The following is a 27574-nucleotide window of genomic DNA, read 5'->3' as shown; positions in this document are numbered from 1 at the left end:
ATCTTTGAAGAGGGTATGTTAATTGATGATTTCCATCTGAAAGGCACCCTCATATTCCCTAACATCAATACCTAACATCAATTCCCTAACATCAGCATTTGTATAAATCTTGCTTGACTTGATTCTGTCCCCAAACCCACTTCTTATGGAGGATTACAGCTCCATATTTAGCTTTAAACTCTTCCATTATGTTGTATATTGCCAAAATTGTTGGCTCAAAGGAGTTTGATGAAAGATTTTAATGAAACAAAAGGGATAAACTACCCCCAATTTTTATGGTTTTACAACCAGCTCTTGGGGGAATGGGGACTATTGCCTTCTCCCTAATTCAGTCATTCATTGATTCAATATTTACTTAACAAGGAACGGATTTATATCTTTCATCATGGTTTGCAGGTTCAAGCCTCGTGGAAGGCTCTGTGCTGACGGTGTAGACCCTGCTTGAGATTCTGTCTTTCTCCACCCCCCCCAACTTCTACCACTCCCCCACTCATGCTCACTCTCTCTCAAAAATAAATAAACTTAAAAAAAAAGAATTTCATCCCATGGCATAGAAAGGCAATTTTCGTGGTATAAATAGTGTCCTGAAATAAATTTTAGGTTTGACCTCATAAGTCTTCCGTATTTATTTTTAATTATCTAGTTAAGTGGAAAGCCTCTGATGGTAATGCAAAATTAGACTATTTTTTAAGTTTATTTATTTTGATGGAGGGGGAGGGGCAGAGAGAGAGAGAGAGAGAGAGAGAGAGAGAGAGAGAGAGAATCTTAAGCAGGATCCACACCATCATCACAGAGCCTGATATAGGGCTCGAACTCATGAACTGTGAGATCATGACCTCAGACAAAACCAAGAGTCAGATGCTTAACCAACTGAGCCACCCAGGCACCCCTAGTTTGGATTATTAAACCATCATTCAACCAACCATTAAGTAAACAGCTTTTGAAAGCCTATCAGACACGGTATGAGGTCGGTGTACCCTGGGTCCAAAAGTCGTACATGGAACCTGGCCTCATGGAACTTATAGTGTAAGGAGATAAAGGAGATCACTTAAATTATTAGCTACTGGGGCACCTGGGTGGCTCAGTCGGTTGAGCATCCGACTTCGGCTCAGGTCATGATCTCACAGCCTGTGGGTTCAAGCCCCGCATCAGGCTCTGTGCTGACAGCTCAGAGCCTGGAGCCTGTTTCAGATTCTGTGTCTCCCTCTTTCTCTGACCCTCCCCTGTTCATGCTCTCTCTCTGTCTCAAAAATAAATAAATGTTAAAAAAAATTAAAAAAAAATTATTAGCTACATAAGTACCATGAAAGGCAGGTGCAGTGTGGGTGATAGGTATATCTTATCTGAGGGAGATGGGGAAGGTATGAAGCCTTCCATTAGAAATATGACATTTGAAAAGAGTCCTGAGGGTGAGTGGGTGCTGAACTGGCACAAAGCAGAGAGGATGTTTTACAAATTGAGCAGTGCATGGAGAAGCCTTACATTGGAAAAGGCATTAAAGTATTCTCTTTGGACTTGGAAAGTGTGCCACACAGCACACAATATTCTATATAAGAATGCTTTCCTATTGATGTGGCTTGTTTGGCTTCTCAAAAGACCAAAACACAAACAAATATTAAAACACAAGTTAATTAAGTTTGTGGCCTCAACTGGCCAGGTGTAAATTTTAGAAGGCTATTGGGGGGTATCCATTCCTGGGGAGCTGCTGCTTCTCCAGTGGGCTGGACATGAACACATAGGATGAGGTGTTTGTTTTTTTTAAGACAATTTGTGATGTTCTGATCAACAATTTAACTGCTGGTACTTTTCCTCTGGAATATATGAAAACGTGTTTTTCTTTGACCAACTCCTAGAACCATTGGGAGGGAATGAGAGCCTGGCTATATGGTGACTAAAAGCAAGTCTTAAGCTTTACCTTTACCATCTTCACATAAATTAAAGGTAAGAGCCATGTCTGGGACAAAGCAAATATGTTTTTTCTCAAACTATTTAAAAAACAAAACTTCCAAATTTATTTATGAAACCTGTGTCACCTTGATACCAAAACCAAAACACCACAAAAAAGAGAACTATAGACCAAAATCTCTCATGAACATAGATGCAAAAATCCTTAACAAAATATTAGCAAACTGAATACACAGTGCATTAAAATAGTCATACACCACATTAAGTGGGATTTATTCCCAGGATCCAAGTGTGGTTCAATATTTACAAATAAATTGCCGTGGTACATCACACGGATAGGATAAAAATCATATAATCACTTCAATAGATGCAGAAAAAGAATTTGACAAAGCACAACATCCATTCATGACAAAACCCTCAACAAAGTAGATCTAGAGGAAATATACCTCAACATAATAAAGGCCATATATGAAAAATCCACAGCTAATATCATCCTCAATGGTGAAAAACTAAGAGCTTTTCCTCTGCAATCAGGAACAAGACAGGGATGTCCACACTCACCATTGTTATTCAGCACAGTACTGGAAGTCCTAGCCTCTGCAATTACACAACACAAAGAACTAAAAGGCATCCACATTGGTAAGAAACAAGTAAAACTCTCATTATTTGCAGATGACATGATACTACGTTATAAAATCTTAAAGGCTCCACCCCAAAACTATTAAAACTGATAAATGATTTCAGTAAAGTTGCAGGATACTAAATGAATGTCCAGAAATCTGTTGCATTCCTATACACTAATAATAATAAAACAGCAAAAAGTGACATTAAGTAAGCAATCCCATTTACAATTGCACCCAAAACAATAAAATATCTGAGAGGTATTAACTAAAGAGGTGAAAGATCTGTATTCTGAAAACTATAAAACACTGATGAAAGAAGTTCAAAATGACACAAATAAATGGAAAGACATTCCATGCTCCTGGATAGGAAGAACAAATATTGTCAAAATGTCTATGCCACCCACAGCAATCTACAGATTTAATGCAATCCCTATCAAAATACCAACAGCATTTTTCATAGAGCTAGAACAAACAATTCTAAAATTTTGTGTAGCCACAAAGACTTTGAATAGCCAAAGAAATCTTGAAAGATAAACAAAACCGGAGGTATCATCATTTCAGATTTCAAGTTATATTATAAAGTGGTAGTAATTGAAACTGTATGGTACTGGCATAAAAATAGGCACAGAGATCAATGGAATAGAACAGAAAAACCAGAAACAAACCCACACTTATATCGTCAACTATTCTTTGACAAAGGAAGAATGAATATACAGTGGGAAGGACAGTCTTTTCAACAAATGGTGTTGGGAAAACTGGACAGCAACGTGAAAAATAAAATGAAACTGTACCACTTTCTTTCACCATGCAGAAAAATAAACTAAAATAGATTAAAGACCTAAACGTGAGATCTGAAATCATAAAAATTGTCGAAGAGAGAACAGGCATAATCCCTTTAACATTGGCCATAGGGACATTTTTCTACCTATGCCGCTTGAGACAAGGGATATAAAAGCAAAAGTAAACTATAAAGACTACATCAAAAAGTTTCTTCACAGGGAAGGAAACAATCAACAAAACTGTGGAATGGGAGAAGATATTTGCAAATGATATATCTGAAAAAGTGTTAGTATCCAAAATGTATAAAGAACTGATACGACTCAACACCTAAAATAACACCAACAATCTGATTAAAAATGGGCAGAAGACATGAACAGTCATTTCTGTAAAGAAGACATACGAATGGACAAAAGACACCTGAAAATATGTTCAACATCACTCATCATCAGGGAAATGCCAATGAAAACTACAGTGAGATATCACCTTATGCTCATCAGAATGGCTAAAAAAAAAAATACAAGAAACAACAGGTGTTGGTAAGGATGTGGAAAAAAGGGGACCCTCTTGCACTGTTAGTGGGAATGAAAACTGGTGCAGCCACTCAGAACAGAATGGAGTTTCCTCAACAAGTTAAAAATAGAACTACCCTGTGATCCAACAATTGGGTCTTTACCCAATCAATACAAAAACATGTACTCAAAGTGATACATGTACCCCTATGTTTATAGCAGCCCTATCTATAATAGCCAAAGTATGGAAAGAGCCCAGATGTCCATTGATGGATGAATGGATAAAGAAGTTGTGGTACATATATATACAATGGAATATTACTCAGCCTTAAACAGAACAAAATCTTGCCATTTGCAGGGACATGGATGAAACTAGAGAATATAATGCTAAGAGAAAAATAATTCTCTTAGAGAAAGACAAATACCATATGATTTCACTCATATGTGTAACTTAAGAAACAAAACAAATGAGCCAAGGAAAAAAAAAGAGAGAGACAAATAAAAAAACAGACTCTTAACTGTAGAGAACAAAGTCATGGCTACCAAAGGGAGGTAGGGGTGTGGGGGAAATAGGAGGTGAGGATTTAAAGACACTTACCATGATGAAAAAGTAAATATAAAAAAGCCTACATGCATAAACACATATGCATTTAATTTTATGGGAGTACAGTTTTTGAAGAATAATGTAATATTAATTATATATTTACAACTATAATCGTTACTTATAATATTTATTTGGATATAGCTATATTAGGTAAGATATTGGGTTTTAAGAAATCTCCAGAAAAATGACAATCATCCGGCTCTAAAATTTAATAAAGTAAAATGCTGATGGAGGATGGCAAAGCAATTTTGTTATTATTAAATGTGGAGTTTATTTGAAAAACATGCAAGTGGTACAATAAGGTACTTACAAATAATTCTTTAAGCACACAGTATTCTCAGGTTGTAGGTAATGTTCGGGGATTTAAATTATACTCCTTCCTGATCAAGATGTTGGATATTTCATAAGACATTTTTAAATGTATTTGAAATTTATTTTTGAGACAGAGAGAGAGACAGAGAGAGAGAGAGAGAGAGAGAGAGAGAGAGAATACAAGAGCGGGAGTGGCAAAGAGAGAGGGGAACAGAGGATACAAAGCAGGCTCTGTGCTAAGAGCCGGGAGCCCCATACAGGGCTTGAACTCACGAACCATGAGATCATGAGTTGTGCTGAAGTTGGAAGCTTAGCCAACTGAGCCACCCAGGCGCCCCTTGCTAGGAGATGTTTGAAGCAACTGTTTTATCCTCTGACGGTTCCCTGGAAATTCCTGATACGAATGCATGATCGTATAATCACAATTGACTGATTTCCTTGATGCTCTTCTTTGGGAGTGATTTTTTCCCTACTTTTAAAAATGATATTCTTACCCCCAAAGAATAGTATCCATGAATTCAGATATATTTGTCTTGAATGGACGCAGCAGTTTTCCCTGAATGAATAGCTGTAGCTACTTTTATTAGCAATAAGATCCATCCAGTATGGTTTTGTTTTTTTCAGAGTTCGATTTGGCAGCCTGCAGTGGGGAAGCTCGTATTAATACGTATTAATCTTCCTCAGGCTGCAGAGTAAAGCTTTGCTGAGAGATGAACAGGATGTTCCCCAATTATAGAAACCAGGTTTTGTTGATTGCTCATAGTCCTGAATGATGATTTCTATCCCTGACCCCCAAATTTCTGCTCTGTCATTGGAAAACGTAGCTGAAGAATATTTGAGTCCAGTTTAGTTGAGAGCTATGGAGAGAAGACCTTAAATCATGAAAGCACCATCACTGTGATATATGACTGCTGGCCTGTAGACTGTGAAAGATGATCCTGAGTTTCTAAAATACACTCATGTTATGTTCCCTTGCATCAGGTAATCTTTCTGAGTGGTCACATCCAACAGTGTTTGTTTTAAGACCAATGTGTTCTAATTGGTTGGAACCGCTTGCCCAATGAATGTTAATTTGATTCCTGCCTGTGGTCTGATTAATTTTAAGGAGAGAGCATTAGCGTCTTGTCTATTATGAAAAGTATCCAGCAACATATTTAGTTGTGTTACCCTTTTTCTACCACAAGGGATCCAAGAGGACATACTTTACTCCTTATAGTTATTCTTAAAGACAGGCCAAGCTTCTGGTAGATCCTATGAGTCGGCTGTTTCAGATCGTTTATCTTTTTCCTCTGAATTCCCAGAACCCAGCAAAAAGGACTGTACTCAAGCAGGTGCTCCATAAATATTTGTGGCAGGCGGGGATGAAGGAAGGCTGGAGGGACACATCGGAAAATGAATTTGGACACGTTCCCTTCTACAGCACAAGTAGGCAGGGCCATTTCCACAACCAACACCCATGACAAATGATGGTTCATGTCTGTTCTTAAAATGCACAGACCTCCCTTAATTCTCTTGTTCAGAAGGAAGTCATGTCTGTTCTTAACACAGCAATCAAAAGCCGCTGCTGATTGACGGGTATTGGCATTCAGAATGATGTGGCTTGCCAAGCCTTTACACCCCAGGCTATCTGGATCGTGAAGGTGGATTCCTCCGTTTTGCATCAGCCACAAAATTTCATTGCAAGTGAGCGTGCTAACAACAACATTTAGCCCACATTACTAGTATTTAAAGATTCAACCAGATGCACTGTCCATGAATGATAGTAACACGATACAGGATGGATGTGCAGTCCACTCTTTGGGAAATAATGTTCTAGTGAGTTCCTACTGATGAGTGTGTTACATTAGAAAGAGAACTTTCATTTCTCCTTATGGAGATCTTTAAAAACATACCATTCCTCTGACATCTGTTGACCCATTATTATAGGAGAGATACAGCGCTAATATCTTAAATGCATTATTTGATTTAACTCATAAAGTGATAATGTTCTAGGTGGTATTTTTATTCCATTTAACAAATGAGTAAATATAAATTGATATAGATAGATAGGTAGATAGATGACACATAGATAACACAATACACATATATAACATGCATATATATGTTAATACTTATTCTAGGATTATTAATATCCCTGTGAAATTACCATAAAAATGGTGAGTGACAGTCCATTCCAGAACCCAGTACCACATGACAATAAGCATGTATTTATCTCTGATGCATCTGTGGTTTTTCTGGGGTACCTATTCCAGCTAAGGTTGGCTCAGCTTGGCCCTGGGGCAAGCTTTCTGCTCAAGTGTGCACTGTGGGTCTTTTATTTTTATGACAATGATAGACCATCGGGAGCACATTCTTCTCATTCATAGTGAAGAGAGGATCTCAAGAGACTGGTGTCTCTTAGTGCTTACTTTGGAAATGACACACCTTTACTTGTGCTCTTGAAAATTAGCATGGCTGGTCATACGGCCATGCTCAACATCAATGTGGTGGGGAAATATAGGGAAACCTTGTCTACATTTTGTGGATTGAGCTGTGAAGGTATATGGTCATGGACAAGGATACAGTGAGTAATAAAACATTGGGACCAATGCACTTTCAACCATAATCAAAGACTTAAATTTCCTGAGTACTAGTCTGTGTTTTCCATTAATTTGCCCTGAAAATGTACTACCCCGGTGATGAAAGAAATCTAAAATAGAGAGTGATTTTCCTACCTTAGGATATGTCTATTTTGAGATTATGACATAGGCGAGATGACATTTGAATTAGTCTTTTGTAGTATGGTGCCTTTTAAAAATTAAAACATGGTATAGGAGTGAATAAATGCATACTAGCTTAGGAGGGTGCATACCAAATCTTTCCTTGCTCAACCAGAACCTAGGGAGGGTAGGGATGTCTTTCAGGCAGGGGTCTTCTTATTGTTTGTTTGTTTGTTTGTTTGTTTACTCATTTTAATGTTTATTTATTTTAATGTTTTATTTATTTCTGAGAGTGAGGGAGAGAGAGAGAATGAGAAGGGGAGGGGCAGAGAGAGAGGGAGACACAGAATCTGAAGCAGATTCCAGGCCCTGAGCTGTCACCTCAGAGCCCGACACGGGGCTCCAACTCACAAGCCACAAGATCATGACCTGAGCTGAAGCTGGACACCCCACTGACTGAGCCACCTAATTGCCCCATCTTCTTATTGTTTAATGTGCTGTCATCTTTCTCTGGTCCCCCAGACAAATGCATGACCCCAGAATTCATGGTGATCACACCTGAGTAGATTTTTCTGATAAAATGGGTGGTTTTCAAATGAAATTCATTTTTCAGTGACCAGGTTTAACAAAATGCATTCTACATTGACCATGCAGCATATATAACCAATGTGACAAGGCATATGTGTATATATTATATATATACTATATATATTACATATATATACATATATGTATATAATATATATGTATTATATAGATTTATTATATATAGAATTTATATATAGAATTTATTATATTTAGAATAATATATGTGTATTATATAGATTCATTATATATAGAATTATATATATAATTTGTTTTTATTTTCAGTTAAATTAAATGGTGGTTGGGAGACCTAGATCTTTTCAGTAATTGGGATCTACAGAGCAGCCAATTGAAAGATATACTCTATTTTATAAATAAAACCACTGAGACAATATGAGTATAACTTGTTCCTGTGATGATTTGGTCTAGTGAGCGTCAGAATCAAATTTCAGCCCAAAGCAGTCTGACCTTCTCTCTTTCCATCATAACACTCCTTCCTAGAATAGGGACAAGAAGGAATATATATTGAATATTTAATAACTTATGTGGATTAAATCATTAGTAGTCAATAGTACCTGAAGCCAAGTGTATATTGCAAAGGTAATTTCCATGAATTCTCCATTGTATACTAAGGGAATAATTTCTATTATTGCTTTTCCTGGGAAATATTTTTGAGGAAGCTATAAATGATAACTTTAGATGTATAAGTGTGGAATTGAACATTACTTTGGAAAGTGGCCAGAGTTACTTTAATGTATATTAACAAATAGCTAATATTAGTGAATAGTCCACTCAATAGTACAAAATCATTACACGTGTGATCTTTCAATAAGACTAAGAAAATGTACCTTCCGATAATAGATGACATTTATTGCACATGATATCACAATCCCTTTTTATGGAACTGACATAGGAGAAAACATATTGACATCTGGTGACTTTAGAGCTGGCACTTGTAACATAAAGATTCTGAAAATAGAATTTATTGCATAAGCTGACAACATTTAGATCACTGGATTCTTCCTTTTTCCACTGGCCGGTGTTGCACAATTTGCAAACACTCAGATCTTGTATTGTTTTCGCATCTGGAAGGACATACTGTGTGTTTCCAGAACTAAATGTAGTTAAAGTTTCAATGAAATCACAGATGTTCATATATCTAGAGGCAAGGACAAGTATAGTAGAAGTTTATTCACATATTGAACTTTCTCTTTTGAACAGAATACCAAAAATATTCTTTCACATTATAAATAAGGCATTACAAAGTTATTAGAAGCAGGAAAGTCCATGCATAGAAAGGGAAGGAATTTGCTCTTTATAAACTGTGATTTGAGGATTATCATCGTTATATTGCTTAGGCGTTCAGTGTGTAGCCCTATCTTCTTAAGTACTGTCTTGTTTTTTGTTGGTTTTGGGGGTTTTTTGTTTGCTTTATCTTTGTTGATTTTTATGTGTGTTTGTGGGTATGAGATGGCAAATAGGGGAAGAGTAAATCCCTCCAGGTACATTCCCCATGGGGATGCTCCTCTCCATTCTCACACACATGTCACACACACAGGAATGCTTTTTGGTGGTTCCTAACTGGATGTCTGGTGGTGGGTCAGGGATGTGATGGTGATGCTTAAATCCTGCCTGAGCCAGTACAGGGGCAAAGTGGGAAGAGGCAACAGTAGCTCAAGCCAATACTCTGATGCAAAATGAGTCTCTCTTATTTCAGCCTAAGGTATTGAATGAGTTCATTTTCCATTGCCCTTTAATTCTGAGACTCCTCTAGACCTTCTTAAGACTTTTGTTGGACAGAGGTCATACCCTTGCCATCATTGAGCTCACTCTGGGCATGTGCTAACATGTATCCATCGCTTTGCAGACGTTTGAATGTCCACGATATATCTAGACTGCAGAAACAAGTTGCAGGACCTCCTTGCAATTATAGACTCAGTAAATGCAGGAAGAAAAGATGGTAAGATGAAATGAAAATATAGAGATTGCATTGGGTAGTAGTAAAAATGCTGTTTCGCGATGGTACTCAGACCTGAAATATACTGGCCTTTCCCAGTTTAGAAAATCTGAAAAAAAAAAAAAAAAACTACCTCTATCCTTTGTCGACCCAGAGCAATGTAGCTCTATTCTCCTGTTTTACTCACAGATTTTTTTTTTCTTTACTTCTGTTTTTCTTTTTTCTTCTTCTTTGGTGTCACAAGATTTCTGTATTTTTGCTATGTCTGGCACTGGATTGTCAGAGTTTAGGCTAAAGTGTGTAGAAGGACAGCACTTCCTCAGCCAACAACCTGTAAGCCCTCGTGTGGCATGAACTGGGTCTCTGAATCTGGATTCTTGTAGCCACTTACCGACAGAGACAATTAAGATAGCAAAAAAGTAAATTTGTAAAAAAAGATTTCTACTTTAGCAATGGTGGTCCTTCAGAATTATATTCAGAAATCTTTCCCATCGCACAAACAAACAGAAACAACAATAATGACAACAAGGTCTTCAGATGCTCTTAGGCCCATTAGTGTCTGAGTGGCTGAGCCAGGACCCTGGACAAGGGTGGCCATGTCCTTTTCCCTTTTCATCTCCTGCTTGGCAGACGTTCTGGCTCCAGTAGCAATTAATAGCTTCCATTCTCTGCTTCTAGCTCCTTAGTCTGTGTGACTTCACATGTCTTTTTGAAATTGAAGATGAGTTGAAGGAGCTGCCAAGAAATCTCTCAGTCCCAAGGTAGTGAAGTCAGGTACAGCTGAGAGAGAAGCAGAATGAGGAAAAGGGCATGAACGTCTGAGACAAGCCATCTATTTAAGGGAAAATAGCAAACATACGAGCTACCATTCCCCACCCCCACCGTGGGTGTCCAATTATCAATTTTTTATTGATTCACTACTTTTGCTTTTTATTTGAGAATCTGTCAAGGGTGTATCTGAGACAAGAACGATATGAGGCTGAACTCTAATGACTTGGGGTAAAATTAAGAAAAAGAGGCTGATTTAAAAAAAATAAGACGTTATTATTTTAGAGCAGTTTTGGGTTCACAGGAAGAAGAGAGGAAGGTGCAGATACTTCCCACATACACCCTGCCCCCACATATGCAAAAAAGGCTGAATTTTAAAAGTCACAAGTAAGAGATTTATTTCAGATATCATGACATCTGTTTGAGTAGTTCAGCATGAGTTCAGTGTGAACTCAACACGTTAAAGGTAAGAATAAACGTGTCAGACGTGGTGATCTCTGCTCTGCCCACGTCTTTGCGGCCCCTTGGCCATGTCCTGTGTCCCACCTCCTAATGTCCCCTCCCTGCCAGTCATGATCTGAACCCTGAAGCAAGAGGTCCAAGGATGCTTGACATCTGTGGACTGTTAGCCTTGTTCCCTTGGTAATTGATCTGGAAGATTCTAAGCCCTCACTGCCCCCAGGGTTTCCCTGTGTGATTGTGCTGGGGCTATCTCTGTGGGATTTGGCTGGATATCACACCCTGACCTAACCTCCTTTTTTTCCTCCCAAGCCCCTCCTGGTTTTATAAGAGAACATGTTTTGTCAACCATTTTCTCACAAATACTTGTCCCAGGGTATATTTCTGGGGCACACAACCCAGAATATGAAAGGCTATTCATGTTTAGTTCTTTGCATATTAAAAATATTTTATAGAAAATAAAGAAAAAAATACCTTATAAGAAAAATCAAAATAGTTGCTTTTCTGCTGCCCAAAGAAAGTCCCTATTGATGTATTTTTTCCAAACTTTTTTCTTACATTAAAAAAGAGAGAGGGAGAGAGTGAAATGTCACTGGTGGTGGTGGTGATGTGTGTGTGTTTAAGAGGGTGTACTACTTTTATGACTGGATGTATAATTTATGTTACCAACCCACGTTTCGTCGGTAGCTTTCTTCATGGATTAAAGTATGTGATGCTGAAGAGAATATGCCTGCACATTATCTCCTTGCAGTTGTCACTTTTTAAAACTTGGTATACATTCCTAGAAATGGAATTTCCTGGTCGAAATGCATGGCCATTTGGTATATGATGCCGGATTCTTCAAGAAGTGCTGTTCTGATTTATTCACTCCAAGGCAGTGAAAATGAAGCCCCAAATTTCCTGAATGCTGTGGGAGTACTCAGAAATGATCATTTTTCCAAAAAAAACCTTGTAAAATCTAATAGGCATAAAATGATACTTCATTGTTTAAATGTATATTTCTTTGCTTTTGAATTCAGTTGCGTACCTTTCATGGACTTATTAGCGGATTTATTATTCCATTTATGAATTGGTCAGCTATATCAGTTTAATATCTTGAAGTTTTATGGTAGCAATTATGATCTTTTTTGTTTTTTTTTGTTTTTTGCTTATTGATTTGTGAGTCCTTACCATATATTAACCTTATTAAAGCCCATCTTTGATGGATTGAATTGGTCAAGTTCCCAGGAGGGAAAAACGAAACAACCAAGCTGGCATTCTAAATGACCAATTGAAGAGTATGGGATAGTGACTCTGCAAAGATGAGGGCGGGGTGGGACACCTGAGTGGCTCAGAGAGCCTCCAACTTTGGCTCAGGTCATGATCTTGTGGTTAGTGACTTCGAGCCCTGCCTTGGGCTCTGTGCTGACAGCTCAGAGCCTGGAGCTGCTTTGGATTCTGTGTCTCCCCTTCTCTTTGCCCCTCCCCCGCTCATGATCTCTCCCTCCCTCTCTCTCTCTCTCTCTCTCTCTCTCAAAAATAAACATTTAAAAATTAAAAAAAAAAAGAAAGAAAGATACAGACAGGGTAAGGTGGCTGAGGAAGAAAGACAGGGTACCCCAGGACTGAGAAGGATGGAATGTTCCCAGCCTGGGGCCGGAGGAGTAAAGAGGGGTCCCAGCAAGCCAGAGAGAGCTGGGAGCTGGTGGGAGGAAGGCCCACAGGAGCTGTAGGGGGGCTGGTCGGCCATCACCACCTGCTGACCTGGCAGGGAATGAAGGTCAACCCTGGGAACTTCCTGCCCTGACCCTGTCCTTACCCCCTGCCTCCTTCTGGCCCTGCCCATCCCTGGAAAATAATCCTGGACACCAGGGGGCCAAGCTGAAGCAGCAGGACTTGGAAGGACCGAGGATATGGTGGTGTAGAAGCAGATGACAGGTGTCCAGAGCTGGTCTGCAGGGGCAGGTGAGGCAAGTCCAGCACAAGTGCCTCCTGGGTTTTCTTGTCTGAGAGCCTCCTTCATCTCTACATTTTGTTTCCGGCATCTGGGGTGCACAGAGGTTGTGTGTTGTTTTCGGCAGTCCCAATGAGTCATCTTTTTCCTTCCTGCTTCTAGTTTTGAAGTTTCACTAATGAGCTCGTTATCAGCATGATACTAGGTACATATTAACATATTTAAGTGGCTAGTACTCTAAAAAATTGATTATTTTTTTCTAGAAATTACTTTAGTGTCCCATCCAAGTACTAACCAGGCCCGCCCCTGCCTGGCTTCTGAGATCAGATGAGATCGGGCCCATTCAGCGTGTGTCCGTAGACCGGTATCTTCTCTCCCGAAAAGTTGTACACAGTTTTTAGAATCACTTGCGTTCAAAATCCGTTCAAAATCCTTGAACAGATACTAACTTCTCAGAATACCACTACCAGACAGTTTTCAGTTTTGCACTTATTAATGTATGTTTTATATATTGCAAGACAAAGTCTCTCTTTTATAAAATTCCTTTTCTCAAAAGAAGAAGAGTTTTCAGATTATTAAAAACATACTGTGGGATTTTGATTGGCATTCCTTTGAATGTATAGGTTCATGTGGGGCAACTGTCACCTGGGAACTTGGTACGCGTCTTCATTATTCAGACCATTCATAACCCAGTATAACTTGATTCGTGTTTGAGTACGGTTTTCTTCAGATCAATCAGCAAATGTCTCAGAAGTCTTTCACTTGGTAATTTATACGTTTTTGTTATATGAATGGGTATTTTTAGGTTTTCTAAATGATTCGTCTTCATGTTTATGAAAGTATTTATTTTATATGTTTATTTAGTACCTATCTCGCTTAAGGACGTGTCTTTATAGCTAGTGATTTTCAAAGGAAGCATTCCCGTTATCTACAAATAATTTTGTTATGATAGCTATAGCTTCTCATTTATAATCGTTTTTAGTCTGTCTCTCAGAATATGTTGGAATCGTACTTCTTTTTTAGCCTTTGAAGTGATACTTTGATTCGTAGATACTCGACACCTTGCCTCACGCAAGGTATTCTCAATTGCTTCCTAGTCAGTGCGGTACAATTATTTTAAGAAATATTTTTCAAAACACAACCGCAGCCATAAGTGGTAATTATGTGAGGTGATGGAGGTATTAACTAACCTTATTGTCGTAATAATTTTGCAGTATATACATACATCAAGTGATCAGGTCTGCACCTTACATGTACACGATGTTAAATTGCAATAAAGCCAGAAAAAATAATTTTAAAATCAGTTAAAACTTTACATGCATAGTAATGGAAGGATGAACGGTCATCACCTCCATCAAAATCTGTCCTGGGACGCCTGGGTGGCTCAGCTGGTTGAGCATCCAACTTCAGCTTGGGTCTTGAGGTCTCGGTTTGTGAGTTTGAGCCCCGCGTCAGGCTGTTCCTCTGTTCACCTCTCTCTGCCCCTTCACCACTTGTGCTCTCCCAAAATTAAACAGATATTAAAAAAAGAAAAAAAAAAAGATCTGTCCTCATTGTATGGGTATCAGTGACTCTGCTACCCTGGACGTCACTTTCAGGTGACTGCTCTTTCTTCCCTCCTGAGACAATGGTGCTGTCTGTGCTGGAGTCAGTACTAGTCTCACCCCATTGGGGCCTGTGGATGGAGCAGAGTTAAAACAAATACACCAGCATTATTACCTTTCTCGGGAGACTTACCTGACAACCCCCTTGTGTTTATCAAGTAAGAGGTGAAGTACGCGAGGGGGCTGGAAATCACAAAAAAAGCCTTATGTTCAGGTGATGGGAGCTCTCCGAGCCACCTCTCCACCCGGCCATGCTCACAGATGCAGCATTTCCATGGTGTTGTCATGCGAGGCTCCTCCGTGACTCCCGCCCTGGACCCTGGTGTGAAGGACACATGCTACTGGGCAAGTTCAACACGCCAGAGGGACTTGATTCAAGACTCTTGCAAAGGGGAGATGAACTCCCTTCTGTGAAGAAAAAGGCAGGTAGGTTTTAGGCACTGGGTAGACAAGTGGAAAAGTACTGGAGGGTGCAAGGGGCTGGAGGGAGGGAGGAAGAGGGAGAGGTCAGGTGGGGGGGGGGTCGCTGGGAGTGTCCAGCACATGGCCTCATTCCTGCATTTGCACGAGCTTTCCTCTGAACAGACCGGCTGTGTTTGTTAATTGTGCCCATCTAGGTGGGGCTCCTACCCTCCGGCAGAGACCACAGGTGCCGTGCTACCCACTTTGAGGACATCCTTTCAAAGGAATGGCTCCCAGGTCCTTAAGGAAGGCTGTCCTTGGTTGTAAAACTGGCAAGAGGCTCTTAAAAGTTTTTAAATATACTCAAAGGGGCAAAGAAAGTCTTTGCAATGGCTTTTTTTTTCTAAACATTTCTAAAGTCAATGCTCAGAAAAGAGAGAGAGAGAGAGAGAGAAGGAGACAGAGGGAAAGAGAGAGAGAGAACAGAGGCCTAGGGTCGGGAAGAAACTTGTCTACAGTTCAATCTGGCCGAGAAGCTGCTGGGGCCAGCCGTGCCTAAAATCCCTCTGCTAAATCATCCAGCTGGCCCGTTCTCAGAGCAAGCAAGTTTGTTGTGTTGTCTCTCCATCGATGGGGAACTCTCTGTGGAAGGAGAGCATGGTGCCTTTGGTTGTAAGGTTGCTCTTGTGGTGAGTGTTATACTTCACACCTAAAGTCTTCCCTTATCTATATTTGTGGTGTTTTTGTGTATGTGTATTTTATGAAGAGTTGGAGAGGCTCAAAAGAAATAACACAATACCAAGTAGCGATTGCTTTGAAAAGCCGTGTGCATCTCCCTTAGCGGCAATATTTTCAGTCTGCCTTAACAGGAGAACAACTTCTCATGGTTCCATTTATAGCTCATTTGTGCTTAATTTGAAAAACGCCTGCCTCAGTGCAGTACTTGGCGTGATTTATGGATTATACGCAGAGTACCTGGAGGCATATGTGAGACCAAAGTCACAGAAAGAGCCCTGGAGGACATGCCAGGACACCTTGCCTGCGACTGGAGATCCCAGTTCGGCACAGATAATTAGGTTCCCTCATTTTCTCATTTATTCTAGAATTTTCTGTCAGAAAAGCAAATGTTTATGGCTATGCTCAAGTAAATAGAAAATCGGAAATCTTGCTTAAAAAACTGTGGTACCAAAAAAAAAAAAAAAAAAGAAAGAAAGAAAGAAAGAAAAGAAAAAGAAAAAAAAAAAAAGAAAGGAAAAGGGAAAAGAGAAAAAGTAATGATGCCAGTAAGCCGAGAACTGTGTTCTGTGTGGACATTGATGGAAGGTGTCAGTGGGTGACATGATTAGGCCTCTTTCTCCATTAAAGCGCTGCCAGCCCAGGCAGTTAACTCTTTTCCCGTCTGCCTCTGGTATTCCTTCCTACATCTGTTCCGTCCACTTCTTCGATGTTACTTTCAAATATAGGGAAGAAACAGAATCCTGGACACACAGGCACACCCTTTTCTCTGATTTGTCTACCCAAACTGACGAGACACCATTCTTTCTCTCCTCTTCCTTCAACAACAGCATCATGACAACAGTATGGCCCGATGCCCACATTTCCAAGAGATGGGCCCCTGCGTCGAGCCCTCCTTCTGAAAGCAGCAGTTCTGAGAGAGCTAGCTCTCGGGGCAAGTTTCCCCACATTCCAGCTCAGAGCGCAGAGCTCAGAACTTTGGACCTTCTGCTCACAGTCCTTGAGAGTCTCCAGTCTTTGGTGTGGAAATCCAGCTCCTCTAATTTGACCATATATGAGGAATAGGCAATAATTCATAGAGAGATCATAGTACCTGTTGCAACTTGAGTTGCAAGAATATTAGATGTTAAGCCCGTATATACTGTGGGATTGTCCAAAATATTACAGATATGTCATCAACATGATCCAAATATGCAAACATGTATAAGAATAATATAGTGTTCGGGGCGCCAGTCGGTGAAGTATCAGATTCTTGATCTCAGCTCAGGTCATGATCTTGCAGTTTGTGAGTTCAAGCCCTGCATCAGGCTCTGCGCCAGAGATTCTGTCCCTCCTTCTCTCTGCCCCTCGCCTGCTTGTGCACTCGCTCGCTCTCTCTCTCTCAAAATAAATAAATAAATATAAAAAAGAATAATATAATATCTAACAATTGAAGAGGGCAATATCAATGTTTATCTTCAGTGTTTATTGGAGAAGAAAAAATAGAAGTTTCCTTCCAACTTATGTCTGTTAAGGGATTTTGAGAAAAAAAAAATATATATATATCCAGCAATGAGAAAATTATTTTTAAGAGCACAGAAATGGTTTTATGAGGTACTGCTTTTGAAATATGTGCAAAATGCTTCTCTAAGTCTTTTTAGTACTTTTACTATCAGAGATGCTTTAATTATCACAGAGTCCTCATTTTATGCAGCATTTTAATTAGACGGGCTTAGCTTAGCATCCTTATTAACAAACTCCTGATCAGCAGAGCTTCTCCCAGGCTGGGGCTGCTGAGTAGTTTCTAGACCAGCAGCCATGACTCGTCATAGGAAGATTTCTTCCGAGTCAGTAAAATGAATGTCTGTGTCCCGGTGAATTTCCCTTCCCCTGTAAAAGAATGCTTGAGTCGTCAACCTTTGCATGTACGCTTTCTCCTTCCCAGCACGCGAGTCAGAATTACTATTGGCAGCTATCGTTCATCCTTCATTTTTCCTGTGAAAGACTATGATCATGAACAATGTCCCCAAAGCAATGAAATAGCTTTGCATCCTTAAGGGATTGAAATATTTTCTCGAAGCATTATACGCATTACTTAGCTCAGGTGTCTGGGAGACAGAAGGACAGAATAAGAAAGGAAAAGTAGAAGGGGCAGGGATACTCATGTTTACGATAATGAAAAATACCTCTCCTAATTATCATGTGATCTGTTTTCCCACTGAAAACAGAGGCATAGGCCAAGCCTTCTACATGTGAAAGAATGCAAATTTGCAGTAGGCACCTTTTGTGCGTTTAGTTGGTGGCTACTAGCAATGCCTACATGTTTAAGGATTTCTAAGGTTAACAAAGGCGATGCCTGTCTTATTTCCTTTCTATGGTCTGCTATAGTTCTAAGATAACAGAGAAAGTTTTATATGCCTTTACCCAGATAATATTTTCCCTTTGGAAGCTCGAGTGCCAAAGTATCCAATGGTAAAATTAGATTTCTATAAGGAATTTAGATCTTTTTGCATCACGCTGCCTCCTGTGTGGACTTCAGTGTGCTGACAAAGAGCATAAAACAGGTGGTCAGTAAAGGTTTGCTATTAAAATTTAGCCTGGGGAATGCTTGGTTACTTTAAACGTCACAAATGGTGCTGGAACATGTTGTGCTGAGAGACAAAATATCCCATCCTAAAGGGCATGTGTGTCATTGGGTAAAGCTTCTTGGCGGCTCACAGAACTGATCGCCATAGTTCTGAACCCACTGATAATAATTTTAGTCCTCCACGTAATTACAAACGATTAGAAGACAGCGGTGTAAGAGCATTGTGGGGCAGGTCTACTCCTCAGTCCCTTGCGGGACCAAGCACGTAGCATGGCGCATTGCCTGGGTGGGTGAGCTGTCACATTCAGCCATGACGGCAGCAACAAGGATCAGAGGAGAAGGAAGAGAACATTAAGAAAATTCCAAATAGTTGCTGAGTTCAAAGAGAGATTGATTTGATGTGCCAGGGCTGAATTTTGAGTCGGGGTGCAAGACTAAATGGGTCTGGGAATAAACTTGAGCAATAACTATTTTAAAAAGCAAATTGATTGTTGCCAGTGGAATGGTATGTTATGTATGCAAATTTAAGAAGTTGAGGGCTCTTGGAGTCTATGGATTTTTATTTATGGGGGTGCAGTTGAGGAATGTTTGCCTGTTTCCTTGTCATATTAATTTCAGCTATATATATATTTAACATCTAGTGATGTATCTGGATAATTGGGTTTATTTCATAACCATCTATGGGAGAGAAGGGAGAGAAAGAAGAGAAAGAAGAGAAAAGAAGGAAGGAAGAAAGGAAGGAAGGAGGATCAGGGAGGGAGGGAGAAAATTGTGCTGGGAAGTACAGAGATCTTCAGAAAGATCAAGTTTGAACCAGAACCGCCAGTCTTGGCTGAGAATGTCTCAAGTTTCCTAGTGAGGTGGGAATTCATACTTTGAGGCAAATAGTATATAGAACACTAGTGTAAGCACACTTGTACAGAAAGCAAGAAAGCTAACAGGAAGAGACTAATTTCAGCCATCTTTGGAAATAAGAGAAGTCAACTGTTGCTCAATGCAAGCATAAAAAAAAGAATAAAATAAGATAGAAGGGGGGTCCTTCAGGATTTCCTAGGTCAATGTGAGAGACGAATTCCACCAAAACTGGATGAAAGTCAAAGTAAATATCCCAGCACAGGAAACCATGAGGTGAGCGGTGTTCTGACTGCAGGCATTACTTGTGCCAGTGGCTCAAATAATGACACCGTCCCTGTCTCCTCTTCCCATTCACACCTGACCTTTTTCGTGTTGGCTCCCTTTGCGAGTCAGTTCAAGCCTCCCGTTGGCAACTTGACTCCCTCAGGTTAAGTTCTGGCAGGAAAGGAACAGAATGTTTTTCCAGTGGTTCCCACAGAAGCTTGGGGGATTTGGTTGTTAGTTCTCCCCCAAACCCAACACTAAGGTGAGGAAATTTGGTTCATTCTGTAGTTGGTCTGCGGTCACATGCTTCATTTATAGAAAACACTGGGGTCCCACCCAGAACACATGGATTTGAGAGACACAGGGGTCAGGTTCCCACAAAGAACACTGGAATAATTTGCCAGAAGAAGGGGGTGTAGATGACAAGGAAGTAAAAACAACAGAAGTGCATGCCCAGAGCTGTTAAGAAAGCCCCATGGGGGGGGCGCCTGGGTGGCGCAGTCGGTTAAGCGTCCGACTTCAGCCAGGTCACGATCTCGCGGTCCGTGAGTTCGAGCCCCGCGTCAGGCTCTGGGCTGATGGCTCGGAGCCTGGAGCCTGTTTCCGATTCTGTGTCTCCCTCTCTCTCTGCCCCTCCCCCGTTCATGCTCTGTCTCTCTCTGTCCCAAAAATAAAACAAAAAATGTTGAAAAAAAAAAAAATTAAAAAAAAAAAAAAAAAAAAAAAAAAAAAAAAAAAAAAGAAAGCCCCATGGGAATGAGGCAGGCGTTCCTGAGGGTGTGCAGCTGGGAAAGCAGAGACCGTTAGGACCGAGGAGCACTCACCGATCAGACATTTTCTCTCTTCTCTTTAAAGGCACTGTTAGGACTGGGGAGCATTCACCGATCAGACATTTTGTCTCTTCTCTTTAAAGCCACTCTTAGGACCGGGGAGCACTCACCGATCAGACATTTTCTCTCTTCTCTTTAAAGCCACCATTAGGACCAGGGAGCGCTCGCCGATCAAACATTTTCTCTCTTCTCTTTAAAGGCACTGTTAGGACTGGGGAGCATTCACCGATCAGACATTTTGTCTCTTCTCTTTAAAGCCACTCTTAGGACCGGGGAGCACTCACCGATCAGACATTTTCTCTCTTCTCTTTAAAGCCACCGTTAGGACTGGGGAGCATTCACCGATCAGACATTTTCTGTCTTTTCTTTAAAGCCACTGTTAGGACCAGGGAGCACTCACCGATCAGACATTTTCTCTCTTCTCTTTAAAGCCACCATTCGGACCGGGGAACACTCACCGATCAGACATTTTCTCTCTTCTCTTTAAAGCCACCGTTAGGACTGGGGAGCATTCACCGATCAGACATTTTCTGTCTTTTCTTTCAAGCCACTGTTAGGACCAGGGAGCACTCACCGATCAGACATTTTCTCTCTTCTCTTTAAAGCCACCGTTAGGACCGGGGAACACTCACCGATCAGACATTTTCTCTCTTCTCTTTAAATCTACCCTCTTAAGTCTGAGGCCAAGTGGTCTCTCATCTGCTCATCTCTCTGCACTTCTTTCTTTTGTCTTATAAACCGCATAACCCCAACCTTCTCTCCTCCATGTTTGTGTACATCTCTACGACTTCAGGCACATAAAACATGTGAGTGTAGACTGTTATTGCCAGTGTCTAATGTCTGGGTGAATTCAACCTTTGGTGGAGGAGCATAGAATAAATATCGCTCTAGGAGGACATACATGTCATTTGAAAGAACTTCTTGCAAAAAAGGTGATAGTAATGAGCTGTAGAGATAAGCTCAAGTGTGTGTGTGAGTGCACGCACACACGCATACATGCACGTGCATTTAGAAGAGACTTGTCTCCTTCAGATGTTATGAAGGAGTGATGGTGAATCCCAGATTGACTCACCAATATCATGGCCAGTATCTTGGGGGCATTGATTACATTGAATCCTCCTGGGATAAAGATTTTATGTAACTCTTTAACTAAGCATGTCATTGGGTTGTTTTAGGATGATCGCTTCAGATCTTAAAGCTTTCGGGTTTTAACTAAAAATAAAATCCTCCATCTGCCCAACTAGATCTTTCCAAGGTAATTGTGTCTTCCATGCACAAAGCCGGTGTATCTCTCTGCGGGATTCCTCTGCGTAAGGACAGTGGTACAAATGAAGGATACGGCACTAGACAGCTTCCCCGGAGTGAGTATCCATATGCCAGTGTGAGAAATGCAGAGTAATGTGACTCCTAAGTTTTCTGCTTGTGGGACTGAGGGCTCGTCTTCATCTTCCTTTATTATACTTGACACGGATGTGGCAATACATTTGAAGTCACATTTAAATCTTATGCCTACCTTCCATTTCTAGGATGACTTAGAATCTGGATCTCTAAGGATCCAATGCTTGATAGAGCACGTGCCAGACCACAGCGTTCTCTCCCTTGCATTCTCTCTCTCACTTTTCTCATTGATATTCCAAAGAGGGCAAAAGAGATTTTTAACTATTATATGAGCTCTCCTCTTTGCCCCCTCCCACCCCCTCCCTCCAGCTTTCCCCAAAGTCCATTCTTTCTGGACTTTCTCATTGATTTTACTTATGGATGTCGGTGCCGGATTAATGCGGTGGGTAGGTGCTGAAGATGGGGTCATTGTGTTTTAGTTTGGGGCTCATGCTAGACTCTTAGGTGGGTGCTGGTGGCTACACCCCAGACTATAATGAGTCTAAGTAGGGAGGGATTTGTAAAGGACCACCATACTGCAGACAGTGCTCTGAATTGTCCTTCTGGAAGTCAGATTCTACTGAATGCAATTATGCCAACATATCTTTATACGTTAGGTATTATTATTCCATTGGATACTTACCTCACTATATCCTATATTCCAAGTTCAGTGGAGGAGCAAGTAAACAGAACATTGGTATTAAAATTCAAACTTTAAAACTTCCAAAGATCTAATATTCTTACTAGACTGAACCATATGTATTTGCCATATTGGTTGGTCAAACAAAGTTGAGCATTGGCTATCATTAAATGATGTAGCTTAATGTTTTCCCTCAAAACTCCTGTCATATTTTGGTTATAGAATTCTCTGGAAACTCACCGTAATCTTGGGTTTCCTTTCCTCACTAAAACTTAACCTGTATTGAAGTGTACATGAAGGGAAGGTTAAAAGCACCTTTTAGGCTACACCTTTAGGGCATACTTTTCTCTGGCAGAACAGATCTGATAGGTGCTACTGAATTTTGTTATTTGGTCAGGACTGAAAGAAAAAGGAATGCTAAAAGTAATTAAGAAATTTAGATATATTTTCAATAAACAAAATAGCAAGGACCCAAATGGTATCTCTTACCAAATTATACTGGTGTTTATAGAATAAGGAAAATTACTTTGAAAATAATGTGCTTTATGAGTGATGTTATCAGCATTAGTGGCTCTTAGTTATATAGGACCATCAATAAGCAAATTCAAGAATAGAGTAAATTCTGGCAGACGGCTAGTCTGCCAGAATTTTGACAATGCAACACAAACCAGGTAACGCTTGACTGAGGAAGATGGTTGATTCCCAGCCACAGGGTGTTACACTATAAGCAAAGTGGCTGAGAGTCGATCCTGGATATAGGCACTGTTACAGGCATTTAGGACATGGGATTAGCATTTATCAAATGCAAGCCAGGTGCCACACATTTAAATGTGTTCTACTGAAAGCTCTATTACTACACATTACTATCAATTTCAGACGTGAGAATATGTGCAAAAAGAATTCAAGGCAAGACAAGTACAAAGAAATAGAGCAGAAATCCATATTTAATCATCTGTGCCTTGCTGCTTCTTTTATTTTTAAGTTTATTTATTTATTTTGAGACAGAGGGCAGCAGAGGGAGAGAGAATCCCAAGCAGGCTCCACACTGGCAGCGCAGAGCCTGACATGGGACTCGAACTCACAAACCATGTGATCATGACCTGACCTGAAACCAAGAGTCTGACGCTTAACCGACTGAGCCACCCAGGCACCCCTGTGCCTTGCTGCTTCTAAACTATGAACTTTGTTGGATATATTTGGTATCATAAATCCCAGGCAAGACATCATAAGAGAAGTCACCTTCATTTTTGAACAAGAGTGACAGGATAGAGCCATGACACCCTTACATGAACACAAATAGTATTAGTTGAATATCTGCTTTGTACCAAGCAGTAGTCTAAGCTTATTACATGTTATTTCACTTTTCAGTGAATTTTTACAAGGATCTTGTGAGGTAGTTTTCTTATGGGTACCTTTCCCAGGTGTTAATTCTGAGCTACCAAGAAGTTAAGTAGTTTGCAGGGCAAGGCATCAGATGGAGGCAGTCAGACGTCAGAGCGATCCCCCAACCATTTCATTTCATAGCCAGCTTTTCTCAGCTTGTATCTCTCAAGCCCTCACCAGATTTTGTTCTTAGAGTCTACCAATAATCCCAACACCTGGAATCTCCAGGTAGGTGTTAGTGTGACGTCAGGAGAGGGACAGGGAGAATTTTTATGGTTCAACTTACAAAATTTATACATTTCAAATACATCATGTTTGGTTGAACATGGTATTTCCCATTATGAAGTAGAGGATGCTGAGGCCCGGCATCCCTGTGACTCTCTAATTAAAAGGGAGAATTTCTCTCTCTACGTCATTCTACCACATCTTGGCCACATCAGTAGCAATGGGGACAGTCACGTTCTGGTTGGCTTTCCTACTTCACATCACCTTGGGTAAAAATCTCATCAAATTAGGGAATCCTGCAGCAAATCAACAAAGGTTTGATGAGTAAATGCAAAGATGTATCCAAACAGCAAGACTTCATTAATTTTGCTAGTTCAATGGCACCAGTCAGTCAATGGCAATATGTCATGGGATTTTCCATATTGTCATGTTTTTAATTTTAGCAACATTAGGAAAACAAGTAGGACTTATATATGATATATGAAAGACACTGTAACAATATACAGAAGACATTAAAAAACATTAAGAGAAAAGACTCTCTTAAATGGAGTACGACCTAAGCGATTTTTCTTTTACTGCTTACATTTCACTGAAAGAATTGCTCTTTTCTTGTAATTATCTCATGTAATCTGAATTATATAGACTTCATTCTTTCAGGATAAATTGCCAAATCCATGCATGCTTCCTGGTTTGGGGGAAATATTGTTTAAAGAAGAGAAAAATGAAGTATACTATCCTATTTTTAAAATCTTGTGTTTGGGAGAAAACCGGCTAGAGCAGGGTTTTTAAAAGAGCATATTCTATATTGTGTTCAGGCTCAGATCAGAGACTGATCAGTATATTATCATTATAATAATACTGATGTCTCAACTGCTACAAACTCCTGTATTTTCTAAAGGAAAAGAAAAAGTATCTTTTCTAAAAGGAAAAGAAAAAAGAAAAAAAGAAACCAAAAACACAAACAAAAACCCTATAAACCATCAATTTCTGTCTCATTGCCAATAAAATAAAATGAGGTATCTGTGATGTTAAACAGAAAATCAGTGGGGAGCCTAATGAAAGCCTTAGATTCCTCCCCAGATATAAATTTATCTACCTATCTTTCTATTTTTATTTTAGGGAGAGCACAAGCAGGGGAGGAGGGCAGAGGGGGAGAAAGAGAGACAGAGAGAGAGAGAGAGAGACAGAGAGAGAGAGAATCTTAAGCAGGCTCCACGCTTATTGCAGGGTCCTATGTGTGACTCGATCCCATGACCATGGGATCATGACCTGAGCCAAAATCAAGAGTGGGGCACTCAACTGCCTGAGCCACCCACGTGCCCCCAGAAGTGATATTCATTAATTTACCTACAAATGCCTTTTGTGCAACCAACATTCTACTTCACATTTCGTAGCCAAATTCATATTCCTAAAAAAAATGGGATCCTGGGAGTGTTTGCTTTCTAGAGCAAAGAATGAAGAAAGAAACACAAAAGCAAATCCTAAATGGGTATTTCTTTGACTCCTAAGTGAATCGGATTGGTGAACTAATACCCTTGCTTAACAGTATGGAGGCGGAAGGGATGAGTTGTGCAGGCTTAGGAGCGGTTGCTAAAATCCATTGTCAGGATCAAACCGACTGTTTATTTGTCTTCCTTCTCATACTTCTTTCAGTGTCATGGCCGTCTTATTAATATGTGTGTGATTCTATCTCTATATAAATGTTGGTGGTTCTTCCTGTCTCTCAGACACACCCTGTAACTGCTGGATAAGCCACGTTAAACTGCCTATGGCATAGTGTGCCTTTTGCAGAATTGTTGAACATTTTCTCTAACGTGGTGGCATGCCCTAGGCAAGTCGTACTGTTGGTGTTGTCAGGGTTGGGGTTTAAATCCAGGCCTTGTTGTGTCTTGGGATACCAGACAAGATCCTTAATCATTTCCAGGTTCCAGTTTCCTCAATTATAAAATCAGGGTATTAATGACCAGCTCATAGAATTTCTCCGAGAATTAAAAGGCTGTAATTGTGTATAATGAAGTGGTACCAAGAACATGTTCAAAACAGGATGATCCTTCCTTCATTTTCCCTTCATTTGTTACACCAACCTATGTTTGCCTCTGAAAGCAGTCTATGACCTGAACGTCTGTCCGAGTGGTAATAAGGGTGTGTAGGCTGGGTGAGTCTGGACGCTGTGAAGCTAGATTATTTTTCTAAAATGCCTGGGGCTCAGGGGAGAGATGAGGTTGATTCAGTTCCTCAGGTGACCCAGCTCTCTAGTGATGCTCAGGGTAGATGGACTCTCTAAATATTCTTTCGAGTTCTGGAACTTCAGAGCACTGAAGGTAATAACAACATAGGTAATGCAGTGTGGGGACCTTGTGGTGCCTGAAAGCTGTGGGTCCCTCCCCTCTGAGCTACATTAACCCTTCAGCACCAGCTCCTTTCCCCTCCAGAGTGAATTACACAAATTACCGTCACACTCAAGATGTTTCCACCCATGTTTTGCTCACAGCTGTGAACCCAGAGTGTCTGGTCACAGAAATCACCCAACCTAAGGCTTATGTCTCTGTGATTCATTGCCACAACCTTCAGGGAGCAGCTGGATGGGCCAGGCTAGCATAGGAGTCATGTTCAACAGCGCTATAAAAGCTCTTTCTTATCGTCCTACGTGGTTTAAAAAATCTCATGAAGGAAGATGGAAGGCACAGATGATCTCTCAAGATCCATTCTTGCCTGGTAGTTATATAAATATCCACTCCTCATAATTCTGTGCCCGGAATTGATTTCTGAATTTCCAATAGCAGCTAAAACTTGAGGACTTCCATTTCAGTGTTGAATATTTTACCACTTAGGAGCCTAATTTAGTCATCTTTACAAACATAAATTTCCAATGCTGTCAGTATAAGATCTGAACAAGGGCTGGAGAAGGACCTCAATAATTTTAGTTTTAATGGCATCGTATCTTTTCTAGTCTCCCTGCCAACCCAGCACACTTTGCTTGGATCCGTCTTTTAACATTATCTGAAGAGAGCACAGTGGTTAAGATCTTTCCAGATAGGTCTTCATCGAAATCTAATATTAAGATCCAGACACTTTACCCTTTGTTCTATCCTGCTAGGTCACTTTTAACGTAAAAAAAAAAAAAAAAAAAGGTCCCTCTTTTTCAGTAGAGGCATAACAGATATTGAAAACCAGTGATGGGGAAAAAAAGGTCTAAGGGAAAATAAAATTCTTATAAAGGAAAAAAATATGTCCCCTAGAAAAGACAAAAGGTTAAAGGGTCAAAGGGAACAGCCTCCTGTGATCAACCAAAGACACTTGGCCTATGACACAGTAGTCAGCAGTTACAATTTCAATGCCAGTGTTATTTTAGCCACTATTCATAGATGACAAAAAAAAAAAAATCTACTAGACTACGGAGTTTCTTTCTTCCCTTTGTAATTGTTTCTGTTAAAATGTGACACAGTCCATTAAATGACCCTGCAGGAAGAATGTTCCAGAACAAAATGCTATGTTTTAATATTTGAATTGACAACTGAACATTTCATGATAGGAGAGGGTGATAAAGCATGTTGGCTCG

The 27574-nt window shown here is 40.1% G+C and overlaps 1 protein-coding gene across 4 annotated transcripts in view; it reads left to right on the top strand.

Moving 5' to 3' along the window:
• CSMD1 (CUB and Sushi multiple domains 1) overlaps positions 1-27574 on the top strand; it is a 2016488-nt gene that overhangs the window by 187895 nt on the left and 1801019 nt on the right. The gene's annotated exons all lie outside the window — the stretch shown is intronic.

Source organism: Neofelis nebulosa, chromosome 3 (assembly GCF_028018385.1).
Source record: "Neofelis nebulosa isolate mNeoNeb1 chromosome 3, mNeoNeb1.pri, whole genome shotgun sequence".
Taxonomy (NCBI): Eukaryota; Metazoa; Chordata; class Mammalia; order Carnivora; family Felidae; genus Neofelis; species Neofelis nebulosa.
Note: the sequence above shows the minus strand (reverse complement) of the source record. Positions and strands in the feature narration are given on the sequence as shown.